The sequence below is a fragment of the Triticum aestivum genome, chromosome 2A (assembly GCF_018294505.1).
Source record: "Triticum aestivum cultivar Chinese Spring chromosome 2A, IWGSC CS RefSeq v2.1, whole genome shotgun sequence".
Taxonomy (NCBI): Eukaryota; Viridiplantae; Streptophyta; class Magnoliopsida; order Poales; family Poaceae; genus Triticum; species Triticum aestivum.
Genome location: NC_057797.1, coordinates 207,308,545 through 207,322,092, shown reverse-complemented (window position 1 = coordinate 207,322,092; position 13,548 = coordinate 207,308,545). Strand labels below are relative to the sequence as shown.

General features: G+C 42.8%; 1 long non-coding RNA gene across 7 annotated transcripts; it reads left to right on the top strand.

Annotated features, from left to right (window-relative positions):
• The first annotated feature begins 1,506 nt into the window (after positions 1–1,506).
• On the top strand, positions 1,507–6,753 carry LOC123188375 (uncharacterized). Of its 7 annotated transcripts, XR_006494594.1 has the most exons (9): positions 1,507–1,964; positions 2,121–2,234; positions 2,466–2,574; positions 2,699–2,723; positions 2,817–5,084; positions 5,193–5,355; positions 5,591–5,699; positions 5,824–5,848; positions 6,536–6,753. It is a non-coding gene; the product is annotated as an uncharacterized lncRNA (long non-coding RNA). The 7 variants fall into 7 exon arrangements; XR_006494591.1 differs by having other exon boundaries at positions 2,128–2,234; positions 2,699–5,084; XR_006494596.1 differs by having other exon boundaries at positions 2,128–2,234; positions 2,415–2,574; positions 2,699–5,084.
• The last annotated feature ends 6,795 nt before the right edge of the window (positions 6,754–13,548 follow it).

The following is a 13,548-nucleotide window of genomic DNA, read 5'->3' as shown; positions in this document are numbered from 1 at the left end:
CAAGTGGTATATGAATAGTAGATATGGGTATTTGTAGTCTGAAAATATAAAAACAGTAAGGTAACTAATGGTAAAAGCGAGCGTAAACGGTATTGCAATGCTAGAAAATAAGGCCTAGGGTTCATACTTTCACTAGTGCAAGTTCCCTCAACAATACTAACATAATTGGATCACATAACTATCCCTCAACATGCAACAAAGAGTTACTCCAAAGTCACTAATAGCGGAGAACGAACGAAGAGATTATGCTAGGGTACGAAACCACCTCAAAGTTATTATTTCCAATCAATCCGTTGGGCTATTCCTATAAGTGTCACAAACAACCCTAGAGTTCATACTAGAATAACACCTTAAGACACAAATCAACCAAAACCCTAATGTCACCTAGATACTCCAATGTCACCTCAAGTATCCGTGAGTATGATTATACGATATGTATCACACAATCTCAGATTCATCTATTCAACCAACACATAGAACCTTAAAGAGTGCCCCAAAGTTTCTACCGGAGAATCACGACGAAAACGTGTGCCAACCCCTATGTATAGGTTCATGGGCGGAACCCGCAAGTTGATCACCAAAACATACATCAAGTGAATCATGTGATATCCCATTGTCACCACAGATACGCACGGCAAGACATACATCAAGTGTTCTCAAATCTTTAAAGACTCAATCCGATAAGATAACTTCAAAGGGGAAACTTAATCCATTACAAGAGAGTAGAGGGGGAGGAGAAACATAAGATACAGCTATAATTGCAAAGCTTGCTATACATCAAGATCGTGCCAAATCAAGAACACGAGAGAGAGATCAAACACATAGTTACTGGTACATACCCTCAGCCCCGAGGGAGAACTACTCCCTCCTCGTCATGGAGAGCACCGGGATGATGAAGATGACCACCGGAGAGGAATTCCCCCTCCGGCAGGGTGCCGGAACGGGTCTAGATTGGCTTTCGGTAGCTATGGAAGCTTCTGACGGCGGAACTCCCGATCTATTGTGCTCCCGGATATTTTTAAGGTATATGAAGATATATAGGCGGAAGAAGTACGTCAGGGGGGCCACGAGGGGCCCACGAGGGTGGAGGGCGCACCCAGGGGGGTAGGCGCGCCCCCTGCCTCGTGGCCTCCTCGTAGATCCCCTGCCGTGCACTCCAAGTCTTCTGGGCTTCTTCTGATCCAAAAATAAGTTTCGTGAAGTTTCAGGTCAACTGAACTCCGTTTGGTTTTTCTTTTCTGCGATATTCTAAAATAAGGTAAAAACAGAAACTGGCATTGAGCTCTGTGTTAATAGGTTAGTCCTAAAAATCATATAAAATAGTATATAAATGCATATAAAACATTCAAGGTTGATAATATAAGGACATGGAACAATAAAAAATTATAGATACATTGGAGACGTATCAGTAGGCCGCTTCATCGGTGGGGTCCTCATGCATTGCTGGGTTCGTCGGTGTGAGGGTCTGATCGGTTGCGCCTCTGGAAAGCCCATTGTCCCCCAATCCCCACAGCCGCCCGCCCGCACCCTCCCTCCTCCCTCGTCTCAGCCGCCACCCCCACGAACCCTAGCCGCGCCCTCCTGCATCCTCCCCTCCCTGGTCCGCCCCAAGCTCCTTCTCCTCCTTCGTCCTCACATGCTCCACCCTGAGCACGCCGGCGGCGAAGCGCACCGCGAGGCCCCGGAGCAACTCAGCCAGAGCCCCTCTGTACAGGAGGAACCCCGCGGCCAGCGCAGCCAACAACGGTGGCGCGTACAAGAGCTCGGCCTTGATGGGCCGCCCGCCGTCCGCGAGGGTCACGTCCGCGCTGAAGGGCAGTAACGAGCACATGGTGCGGTACGAGGAGGTACGCAGGGAGAAGGTGCACGGCTCCGCCTAGCACCATGTGTGCGGCGACGGGGACATGCAATCACAGGCAGATTTTGGGGAGCGGCACAAGCATCAAGCAATGGCTGATTCCAAGGTGGGCTTCCCCTCGGCTCCTCTCTCTCTCCCCCCATCACACATTAATCTCCTCCTGATCTTGTTATTTATGCATCTCTATGTCGTTGATGTTCTTCCGATTTGCACGCATGTCAAGATCAAGGATATTTAAACTTGTTTCTTCTATTGATGGAAGATTTCAGATACTTCTGTAGATGAATTTCTGGGCTAAGATACATTGTGTTAATGTCCGAAAGATGGAACGATTTGCTCCACGGAAATTATCTCCTTAGTTGCATTCCATTTACAGGTAAAGTGAGATTGTTACCTCTGTTTGATTTTCTGTTCAAACTTTACGATTGGAGTATGGATATTAGATTAGCTGTTTGGAATTTTTCATTAGAGGGGCCAGGCTTGACTTAATACTTAATTACTTTCTGTTTGAACAAAAAAAAGAGTGCACTTATGAATTGTAAAATGTGAAGTGCAGACCCGACATCCTCCAATATTACCTGATTTGGTGCTGACTTTCATCTTCCAGTTCATGTTCATTGCCTTGCTGTGGTTGCACCGTGGTCTGTGGGGAACATGAACAAATACCTTTGCTACAACCGAGGTCTTAACAGACCAGTCAAGGAGAGATAGGTTCGGTGAGTTATTTTACCCTCTGTTTATCCCTCTCAGATTAGCGGAGAAGAAGGATCTTTTTTTTCATTTCCTTTTGATTTCCTCTCTTGTTTGACAAGAACGAATTTTTTCTTCATAATTTTGCAGGGGTTGTTATGCTCTGTCCCTCGAGGTAAGTTTGCTAGGCAGCGGCTTACTCCTCTCTTGTTTTTTTAGTTTTGCCCATGGTATCGAAATTACATCTGGTTGATGGTGTCAAGTTTAGGCAGGTGCCATCTGCATTTTGTGAAGATTGCCGTCATCTAGATTTTATTGCGGCATGATGCATATGTAATAAGGAATTTGGTGTTTCAGAAGCATCATTGGAAGTTCGTATGCTAATATCTCAATTGGCAAGATAAAAAGACCTCCACTTCTTACCTTCCAGTCATTTTAATATTATAGGAATGTAAGTTGAATTCAGTGCCCCTGCATTTACACGACTGGGTGTTATTCATTTTTTGTTTCCTTTGATGCGCTGAGTACAGATTGAAGCATGTTGGGTACAAAATGTTTCCAAGATTAGTTTAGGATCAGAACTAGTTTAGGATCAAGATAAAAACCTGGTTATATGTTGCATCTCAAAATCAAGATGTTGATTCGAGAAGAGAAAGGAGCTGTGGCGTGACATGGTGCGAGACCTTTGTCCCGGAGCATGCAGCTTGTCAGTATAAAGTAATGGGTATCAGTGTTTTCTCATACATATGATTCTGAAGTAATAGAGAGCAGGAAGTGGTAGGCTTAATTTCAGTTAGATAAATAGGTATACTGCAGCATCATATATTCCTTTGTATTTTTCTTGCCAGGTTCATGCTTTATACATCGTGTATATACGCATAAAGTACACCCACATAAATTATAGTTCGTAGTATCGGCAGCAAACAGAGGCGCAGCTAAGCAGTAGCATGTCCCTATTATAAATGGGTAGAAAAAGCGCTTATCAAAAGAACAGTATCTCTGTTACATGATAAGAACGAATGTTTGCTTTTATGCATATGTCTAAAAGCACTCCACTATAATGCAAATAGTATCATGTTCAGAGCCTTAATAATGGCAGCTGTAAACCCAAAATAATCCATCTTATAATTTAGTATACAAAATAGATTCCGGTGAGAATCACTTCAATAAGAATGCTAGCTGCTACCATATATCTAATTGGCCCCAGATCGAAAATTTCAGTTGTTAATCTCTGAATGCAGTATGCACTTGTGCTGAAACATAGAGCGTGCGGTGTTGCTTTGTACAGGAATAAAAAATCTCAGTTGTTAATCTCTGAATGAAGAAGGGTCATGGTTCCCCATCTCTCTACTACTCATATTAATGCCACCCTTTGCTAATTTATCTTTGGTTGTTCAATGCATGATAACATTTTTTGAATTTGCAACATATGATACCTTCATCTTCTGAGTAGGAAGTCACTGGATAATATAATCAGATGAATACAGCGTTAGAAGATGCCACAACCTCGAATATACCTAAATCTGGAAAAAAATGGTTAGGTAGGAGGTCTGTTGTCACAATTTTCAATTTTTTAGTGCAAGATGGACTCAGTTTGGGGTTCTTCATCTATTCTCAGCGAGCGTTAGTTTTGTATTTTGTGTGTACTTCCACTTAATCATTAAAAATTTCATGATACATCAGATTTTATAAAGGGCTATTTCACAAGCATTCGATAGTAAGAGAATTAGTCCATGATATTGCCTCAACTGCATGTAATGACTGATAAGCAAGCTATTCGCCAAAATAAAATTATTGGTTGATCTGCTTACCACCTTCTCATTTGAGGCCCTCTTGCTATAGTCATGTGAAAGGATGGTGTTCGGAGCTATATATTGGAAGAGCTCCCCGGATTGCGCCGTTCCTGGCTGTCCGATCGTAGTGAATTTCCCACCTCGCTTCCCCTCAGACGTTGGATATTCACTGCATATTTCACCTTGTTATTTCTTTCACATGTGTATGACCGGTGGGCCGCTTCGTCGGTGGGGTCGTCGGTGTGAGGGTCTGATTGGTTGCGCCTCTGGAAAGCCCATTGTCCCCCAATCCCCACAGCCGCCCGCCCGCACCCCTTCCTCCTCCCTTGTCTCAGCCGCCACCCCCACGAACTCTAGCCGCGCCCTCCTGCATCCTCCCCTCCCTGGTCCGCCCCAAGCTCCTCCTCCGTCCTCACATGCTCCACCCTGAGCACGCCGGCGGCGAAGCGCACCGCGAGGCCCCGAAGCAACTCAGCCAGAGCCCCTCCGTACAGGAGGAACCCCGCGGCCAGCGCAGCCAACAACAGTGGCGCGTACAAGAGCTCGACCTTGATGGGCCGCGTGCCTTACGCGAGGGTCACGTCCACGCTGAAGGGCAGCAACGAGCATATGGTGCGGTACGAGGAGGTGCGCAGGGAGAAGGTGCACGGTCCGCCTAGCACCATGTGTGCGGCGGCGGGGACAGGCAATCACGGGCAGATTTTGGGGAGCGGCACAAGCATCAAGCAATGGCTGATTCCAAGGTGGGCTTCCCCTCGGCTCCTCTCTCTCTCCCCCATCACACAGTAATCTCCTCCTGATCTTGTTATTTATGCATCTCTATATGTCGTTGATGTTCTTCCGATTTGCAGGCATGTCAAGATCAAGGATATTTAAACTTGTTTCTTCTATTGATGGAAGATTTCAGATACTTCTGTAGATGAATTTCTGGCTAAGATACATTGTGTTAATTGTCCGAAAGATGGAACGATTTGCTCCACGGAAATTATCTCCTTAGTTGCATTCCATTTACAGGTAAAGTGAGATTGTTACCTCTGTTTCATTTTCTGTTCAAACTTCACGATTGGAGTATGGATATTAGCTTAGCTGTTGTATGGAATTTTTCATTAGAGGGGCCCAGGCTGAGACTTAATACTTAATTACTTTCTGTTTGAACAAAAAAAGAGTGCACTTATGAATTGTAAAATGTGAAGTGCAGACCTGACATCCTCCAATATTACCTGATTTGGTGCTAACTTTCATCTTCCAGTTCATGTTCATTGCCTTGCTGTGGTTGCACCGTGGTCTGTGGGGAACATGAACAAATACCTTTGCTACAACCGAGGTCTTAGCAGACCAGTCAAGGAGAGATTGGTTCGGTGAGTTAATTTACCCTCTGTTTATCCCTCTCAGATTAGCGGAGAAGAAGGATCTCTTTTTTCATTTCCTTTTGATTTCCTCTCTTGTTTGACAGGAACGAATTTTTTCTTCATAATTTTGCAGGGGTTGTTATGCTCTGTCCCTCGAGGTAAGTTTTCTAGGCAGCGGCTTACTCCTCTCTTGTTTTTTTTAGTTTTGACCATGGTATCGAAATTACATTTGGTCGATGGTGTCAAGTTTAGGCAGGTGCCATCTACATTTTGTGAAGATTGCCGTCATCTAGATTTTATTGCGGCATGATGCATATGTAATAAGGAATTTGGTGTTTCAGAAGCATCATTGGAAGTTTGTATGCTAATATCTCAATTGGCAAGATAAAAAGACCACCACTTCTTACCTTCCAGTCATTTTAATATTATAGGAATGTAAGTGTGTACTAAGTAGAAAAGATGGTTGAATTCAGTGCCTCTGCATTTACACGACTGGGTGTTATTCATTTTTTGTTTTCTTTGATGCGCTGAGTATAGATTGGAGCATGTTGGGTACAAAATGTTTCCAAGATTAGTTTAGGATCATAATTATTGTCATGTTGTCCAGATATTGCTCTAAGAGGTTCCTAGAATTAGTTTAGGATCAGAGTTATTGTCATGTTGTCTAAATATTGCTCTGAAGAATCCAAACGTATTTTTGCCCCCGAAAAGGCAGCTTTGGCCAGTTTCTTGCTATAATATTATCATAAGGCTTGATTAATTTTGAACATACCTTTGTCTTTTCACTCTTATGTTATTTTAATAGTTATTTGACATGCTGTAAACTATTTCTTTTATTTTTCTAGGAAGAAATAGAAGTTGAGGGGAAGCTATTGCGTGCTAGGAAATCAGTTGGTGTTGTCTATGTTGGTTTCAGGAAGAAAAGGACCGGCAAATTGATGGCTCAGGCACGTCATACAAAGTACCTTGCTGTATCTTGCAGATTGTGAGGATTCCCTTCTGTTGTAAGATAAAAACCTGGTTGTATGTTGCATCTCAAAATCAAGATGTTGATTCGAGAAGAGAAAGGAGCTGTCGGCGTGGCATGGTGCGAGACCTTTGTCCCGGATCATGCAGTTTGTCAGTATAAAGTAATGGGTATCAGTGTTTTCTCATACATATGATTCTGAAGTAATAGAGAGCAGGAAGTGGTAGGCTTAATTTCAGTTAGATAAATAGGTATACTGCAGCATCATATATTCCCTCGTATTTTTCTTGCCAGGTTCATGCTTTATACATCGTGTATATACGCATAAAGTACACCCACATAAACTATAGTTCGTAGTATCGGCAGCAAACAGAGGCGCAGCAAAGCACTAGCATGTCCCTATTATAAATGGGTAGAAAAAGCGCTTATCAAAAGAGCAGTATCTCTGTTACATGATAAGAACGAATTTTTGCTTTTATGCATATGTCTAAAAGCACTCCACTATAATGCAAATAGTATCATGTTCAGAGCCTTAATAATGGCAGCTGTATAGTATACAAAACAGATTCCGGCGAGAATTACTTAATAAGAATGCTAGCTGCTACCATATATCTAATTGGTCCCAGATCGAAAATTTCAGTTGTTAATCTCTGAATGCAGTATGCACTTGTGCTGAAACACAGAGCGTGTGCGTTGTTGCTCTATACAGTATTAAAAAAATCTCAGTTGTTAATCTCTGAATGAAGAAGGATTATGGTTCCCCACCTCTCTACTACTCATATTAATGCCACCCTTTGCTAATTTATCTTTGGTTGTTCAATGCATGATAACATTTTTGAATTTGCAACATATGATACCTTCATCTTCTGAGTAGGAAGTCACTGGATATTATAATTAGACGAATACAGCGTTAGAAGATGCCACAACCTCGAATATACCTAAATCTGGAAAAACAATTGGTTAGGTAGGAGGTCTGTTGTCACAATTTCCAATTTTTTAGTGCAAGATGTACCCAGTTTGGGGTTCTTCATCTATTCTCAGCGAGCGTTAGTTTTGTATTTTGTGTGTACTTCCACTTAATCATTAAAAATTTCATGATACATCAGATTTTATAAAGGGCTACTTCACAAGCATTCGATAGTAAAAGAATTAGGGCCTGTTCTGAAACTCTGCCAACTCCACCAAATCCGCAACTTCAGCTTCTCGAGCGAGCTTCTCGCTTCGCCCAGCGCTCGAAAACGGTTCGGCAGCGAAGCTGGCTTCTCTCAGCGCTGCAGCCCGGCTGGAAGGCAAAAAGCCCATTGGGCGCCCCTTTGGGCTGGCTGGAGGCAGCCCAGGAGAGGGAAAACGATTAGATCGAGTGGGAGGACTCGGTACTGTGCACTAGCGTGGGCGTACGTCGAAGGGCTCAGGCGAAACGTTTTCTTTGGCGGTGGCAAACATCTTGTAAATAGAGGGAACTCCAGATTCTGTAAAAGGTGGAGCTGGGTTCTTGTTGCTTCTCAAAAATGCACTGCGGCCGGAAACAGCTTCGTGAATTTAGCTTCCAGAGCTAAATCGTTCTGCAGCTTTTTGATTCTGGAGTTTGTGAAGTTGAGAGCTGGAGAATTCCAGAACAGGCCGTCCATGATATTGCCTCAACTACATGTAATGACTGATAAGCAAGGTATTCTCCAAAATAAAATTATTGGTTGATCTGCTTACCACCTTCTCATTTCAGGCTCTCTTGCTATAGTCATGTGAAAGGATGGTGTTCGGAGCTATATATTGGAAAATATTTCTTGGCATTCCATTAAATTTCCGAGGTAACAATTTTCCATCACTTCAACACCATAGTGTGTTCCATAAATAGCTTGCGTATGGTATTATAATTGTACCCTTTTACTTAGATAAGGTATTTTAATGTTTCAGTGTTCTCCAACTGCAGCGGCCGTGTCGTGACTGACGTGTTGAGTTCTTGCACAAGCACAACCTCTAGCCCAGTGAGCACACTCACCCCACTTAGTTTTATGGTCAGAGCGACACCCAATGCCGATTCGTGCCCGAGCGCTCCTGCAACCGCCATGCTCGCGCGTGGTCGTCCGGCCGCCGCCGGCCTGATCTCCTAGCTCTCGCCTGCTCCGCGTCCGGCGAGACCAGATCTAGTACCCTTGTCCCGCGCTCTGTCTTCTCCGCGAGCTCCCCTGCTCCTCCGTCTAGTGCTCTGCCTCCTTGGTGATTTCCGGCGATTTCCTGGTGACTGGCGTCATGCCGCTTCTTCTCCTCCCCTTCCTTCTCTGATCTCCTATCTCATCCCTCGTCTCCCGGATTCCCTTCTCCTCTGTGTCTCCTCTCTACTTCCCCTTGTTCCCTCAATCCATCTTGCTCATCCAGATCTCCTTTTGTTGCTTCTCTGCTTCTTCCCTCCCCGTGATACTCACTGCCCTCCGATTCTGTTAGTGACCTGCTGCTGCTCTCCACTTTCGCCACAGATCCGGAGCTTCTACCCAACGGCCTTATTTTCGCAGATCTGGCGTCTCCTTGCTGTGGGTGACCCCGGGCTCGCGCCGAGCCAGGAGAGTGGGGTGAGGAAGGCAGAGTTATTTGTCTCGATTCCAGATATCTTTTGGGCGCTATGAGGGCCATCGCCTAGAACTGCCGAGGTATGGGCAGAAGCCTTGGCAGTGAGAGGATGCTCAATCTTGCCAACTTAATGCGGTCTACGAAGACACAGGTAACATTTGTTTCAGAAATCAAGTCTTCCAAAGTCCGTTCTGTCGATCTTGTTAATAGGTTTGATGTTGCCAACGACTTTGTTGTTCCTTCTAGAGGTGCCTCAGGTGGCCTTTGGCTTATGTGGACCGATGAGCTCAAAGTTTCTGTGCATGCTGCTGCTTTTCACTATATTTTAGCAAATGTAGTTCATGCAGCTTCAGGGGTCAACTTTTGTCTTATTTGTATATATGGCGACCCGTATCACAGGCAGACTAATGCCATCTGGGACCAAGTTGCTGATTTTGTCTATGATAACCTAGGAAAGCCCGTGGTTTGTATGGGGGACCTTAATGATATCCTTTATGATGTGGATGCGTGTGATGGTAATATCAACTTCTATCGTATGAATGCTTTCAGGTCTCTTGTTAAAAATTGTGGGCTGTTTGATATTGGTTATAGTGGTCCTGCTTATACTTGGCGTGGTAGGCAACATACTTCTAAGCCCATTCATAGACGTCTTGATCGATGCTTGGTCAATTCTGATTGGTGCGCTTTTTATCCTAATACCGAAGTGCTGAATCTTCCTATTATTCTTGGTGACCATGCTCCCATTTTAATTTCCTCGGAAGGTAAACTTGTTAGGCCTAGACAATCTTTTAAATTTGAAAACTGGTGGCTTATGGAAAAAGATTTTCACTCTTTTGCTAAAAATAATTGGATTTCTAGTTCCCTGACCTCTTTTGCTGCAAAGTCATCTTCTTTGGCAGGATCTTTCAAAGTCTGGTGCAAGAAGAAAAAACCTCTCCAACAAGAACTTGCTGAGCTAGAATCCAGAATCAAGGATTTGCAACAGCTGCCTCTCCACCAACAGGACCATGTTTTGGAAAGTACTCTTACTAATAGGTATGAACTTACGCTTTCCAAACTCAATCAGTTTTACAGGCAAAGAAGTAAAAAGTCTTGGGCCGTAAAAGGTGATCGCAACACAAAATTCTTCCATCAGACTGTGCTCAAACATAGAAAAAGAAATACTATTTGTTCTATCAAAGATGAGCATGACAATATTCATTTCAAACCGGAGGCCATGATGCAAACGTTTGTTAATTATTTCAGACACATATTTTCCTCTCCTAACACTTATGCTGGCAGGCCTTTTTCTTCCCCTATTTGGACTAATGACAACAATGATCCTACTTATTCTATTCCGGACAAGGCTGAACTTTTGCGGATTCTTAAAGACATGAAGCTTAATGCTTCTCCTGGTCCTGATGGGTTCAATGTAGAATTTTATTTAGCTACTTGGGATTGGATTGGGGATGAGGTAACTCAGCTTGTCACTCACTTCTATAATACTGCTACACTTCCCCCTCACATCAATGATACCAATATTGCTCTTATCCCTAAGAAGTTGGTTCCTCTTGTGCCCATGGACTACCGTCCTATTAGTCTTTGTAATGTGCTTTATAAAATCATTGCTAAGTCTCTTGCGAATAGACTTAAGCATCATCTTCCTGATTACATTGACCAAGCTCAACAAGCATTTATTGAGGGTAGACGTATTAGTGACAACATTATCATTGCTCAGGAAATTGCTCACTCGTTTTCTCTTAAATCCTGGAAATATGATGCCTTTATGCTTAAGATTGACCTTGCCAAAGCTTTTGATCGTTTAGAATGGAATTTCATTGTTTCTGCTCTGGCTCGTAAAGGGCTGCATGGTCATTTTGTTAATTTGGTTCATGCATGCATCTCATCTCCCTCATTCTCTGTTCTCATTAATGGCCAGCCCTCTCCTAAATTTAAGAGCTTCAGAGGAATACGACAAGGCTGTCCCATGTCTCCTTACTTGTTTGTTCTTGCAATTAATGAACTTTCCATCTTGCTTAATGAAGCTTTGCAGGCTAACCAATTGCAGGGAATTTCTCTTGGACCAAACTGCCCCTCTGTCCATTCTCTTCTATTTGCAGATGATCTTCTGGTGTGTGGGCACGCTACTTATCAGGAGGCTCAGACGATGGCCAGTCTTATTCAACACTTTTGTGCTCTTTCTGGTCAAACTCCTAACTGGAATAAATCTGCCATTCTCTTTAGCAATCATGTTTCTCAGAATATTATTAATGATATTAAGCAAGTCTTTCCTGTTGCTAATCTTGATGCTAATTTCACTCATCTTGGTCATCCTCTAATTTTGCCTGCTAAGAATAGGGGTGCTGCTTATAACTTTGTTTTGGATAAATTTTTAAATAAGCTCCCCTCTTATAAAGCTAACATGCTATCTCATGCTGCCCGTCTTGAACTTATTCGCTCTGTCTTTTCTGCTATCCCTGTTTACTATATGGCAAACATTCTGTTTTCAAAAAAAATTATTGCCAAGCTCACTTCTATCATTAGGAATTTTTGGTGGACAGGGATTAGAGAAACAGATTCTAAGAGGAGTCTTTGTCTCAGAGCATGGAAGGATATTACCAACTCCAAGTCTGAAGGTGGTCTTGGAATCAGAAATCTAAAAGCCGTCAATGAGAGTCTTATTCTTGCTGCGGCTTGGAGGTTAGCTAAAAACCCCTCCTCCCAATTATATTGTGTTCTTCAAGCCAAATATTTTTCTACCACTTCTATTTGGAAAGCTACTAATAATCCACCTAAATCTGCCTTTTGGTCTTCCATTTTAAAAATGCTTCCTAAACTTAAAGAGCATGCCTTCTATCAACTCACCCAAGGTAATGTTTCTATTTGGAGCATGCCTTGGTGCAATCTTTGGAACTCTATTCATGATTTTCTCATTCCTCAACCATCAGGCTTTATTTATCCCTCCTTGGTTAGGGATCTTTGGCAGCCTGGGCAAAGGCAATGGAACCGTCAGCTCATTTTCTCTCTTTTTCAGCAACCTTTGGCTACTCAGATTATCAACATTGATATTCTCGATGATGATAATGCTGATATTCTTTGTTGGCCTTTGGCTCCCAATGGTATTTGCTCTTCCAAAGCTGCTTATAAACTTTGCTTACAAGACATTCATACTAATCCTAGAACTGCTCCTCTGGATGTTCCTTTGGATTTGAAAGCTTTTCTTAAAACTATTTGGAAGCAGAAAGATTTATTGCCCAAGGTTAAAACTTTTGCTTGGAGGATGCTTAGCAAAGCTTTGCCCACAGGAATGAGAGCAGGCCGTTTTTCTATTCACATTTCGCAGAATTGTTGTAGATGTGCTCAGCAAGAAGATGAGTTTCACCTTTTCTTTCTTTGTGACTTTGCTAGAGCGGCCTGGTTCTCTGCTCCTTGGTTTCTTAGATCTGACATCCTTGTGCAAGGTCACTCTTCAATGCATTCCCTTCTGATTCACTTTGCTTCTATGGGCCATCCTTATGCATCTTTGCAAAATATTTTCAATTTTATGTGGTGCATTTGGAAGGCTAGAAATGATTTCCTCTTTGAGAGGAAATTTTCTTTTCCCTACCAAATTAAAATTGCTGCTACTAGTTTGAATAATATTCTCCAAGAGGAGATTCTGCCTTCTACTAATATTCAGTCTTTGCAGGCTTCTCAACCTGATAATTCTCCTCTTCCTAAGCAAGGCAATACTCTCAAATCAGACCTTCTCATTAATGGTGCTAAAGTGTTTTCTGATGCTGCTTTCAGAACTTCTAGAGTTCCAGGATTTCAGCAAGGTCAATTGCGCACAGGTGTGGGAGTTTACTTTTGTCTTCCTTCTTCTAATAGGGAAATAAATATTCAGGTTCAAGCTTCAGGCCCTTCGACGGACACTCCTCTTCAAGCTGAAGCAATTGCTCTTGCTTGTGCAGCTCAATTGGCGGCTTGCCTTAACATTCAAACTCCTACTTTTTTAACTGATTCTCTTTCTCTTGCCACTGTTGCTGCTGCCAGGAATATTGCTCACTCTTCCACTCCTTGGAATATTAGAAAAGAAGTGGCTTCTTTTGTAAACTCTACTTCTAATCTTAATCCCCAAGTTTTTCATATTTCTAGGAATTTGAATGGGGTGGCTCACAATTTAGCTCATCAAGTTTTTCAAATGGCTGGAGGACCTACACTCAATTGCTCTTCTCACTCTCATGTCACTGAATCATGTCCTGTAGCTACCTCTCTTGTTGATTTTAATTTTGTAGGAATTCAGCTTCATAAGGTGTATTGCTTTTAGGAGAAAGTTGATAGCTCTGGGAAGTTCCTCATCTCAACATG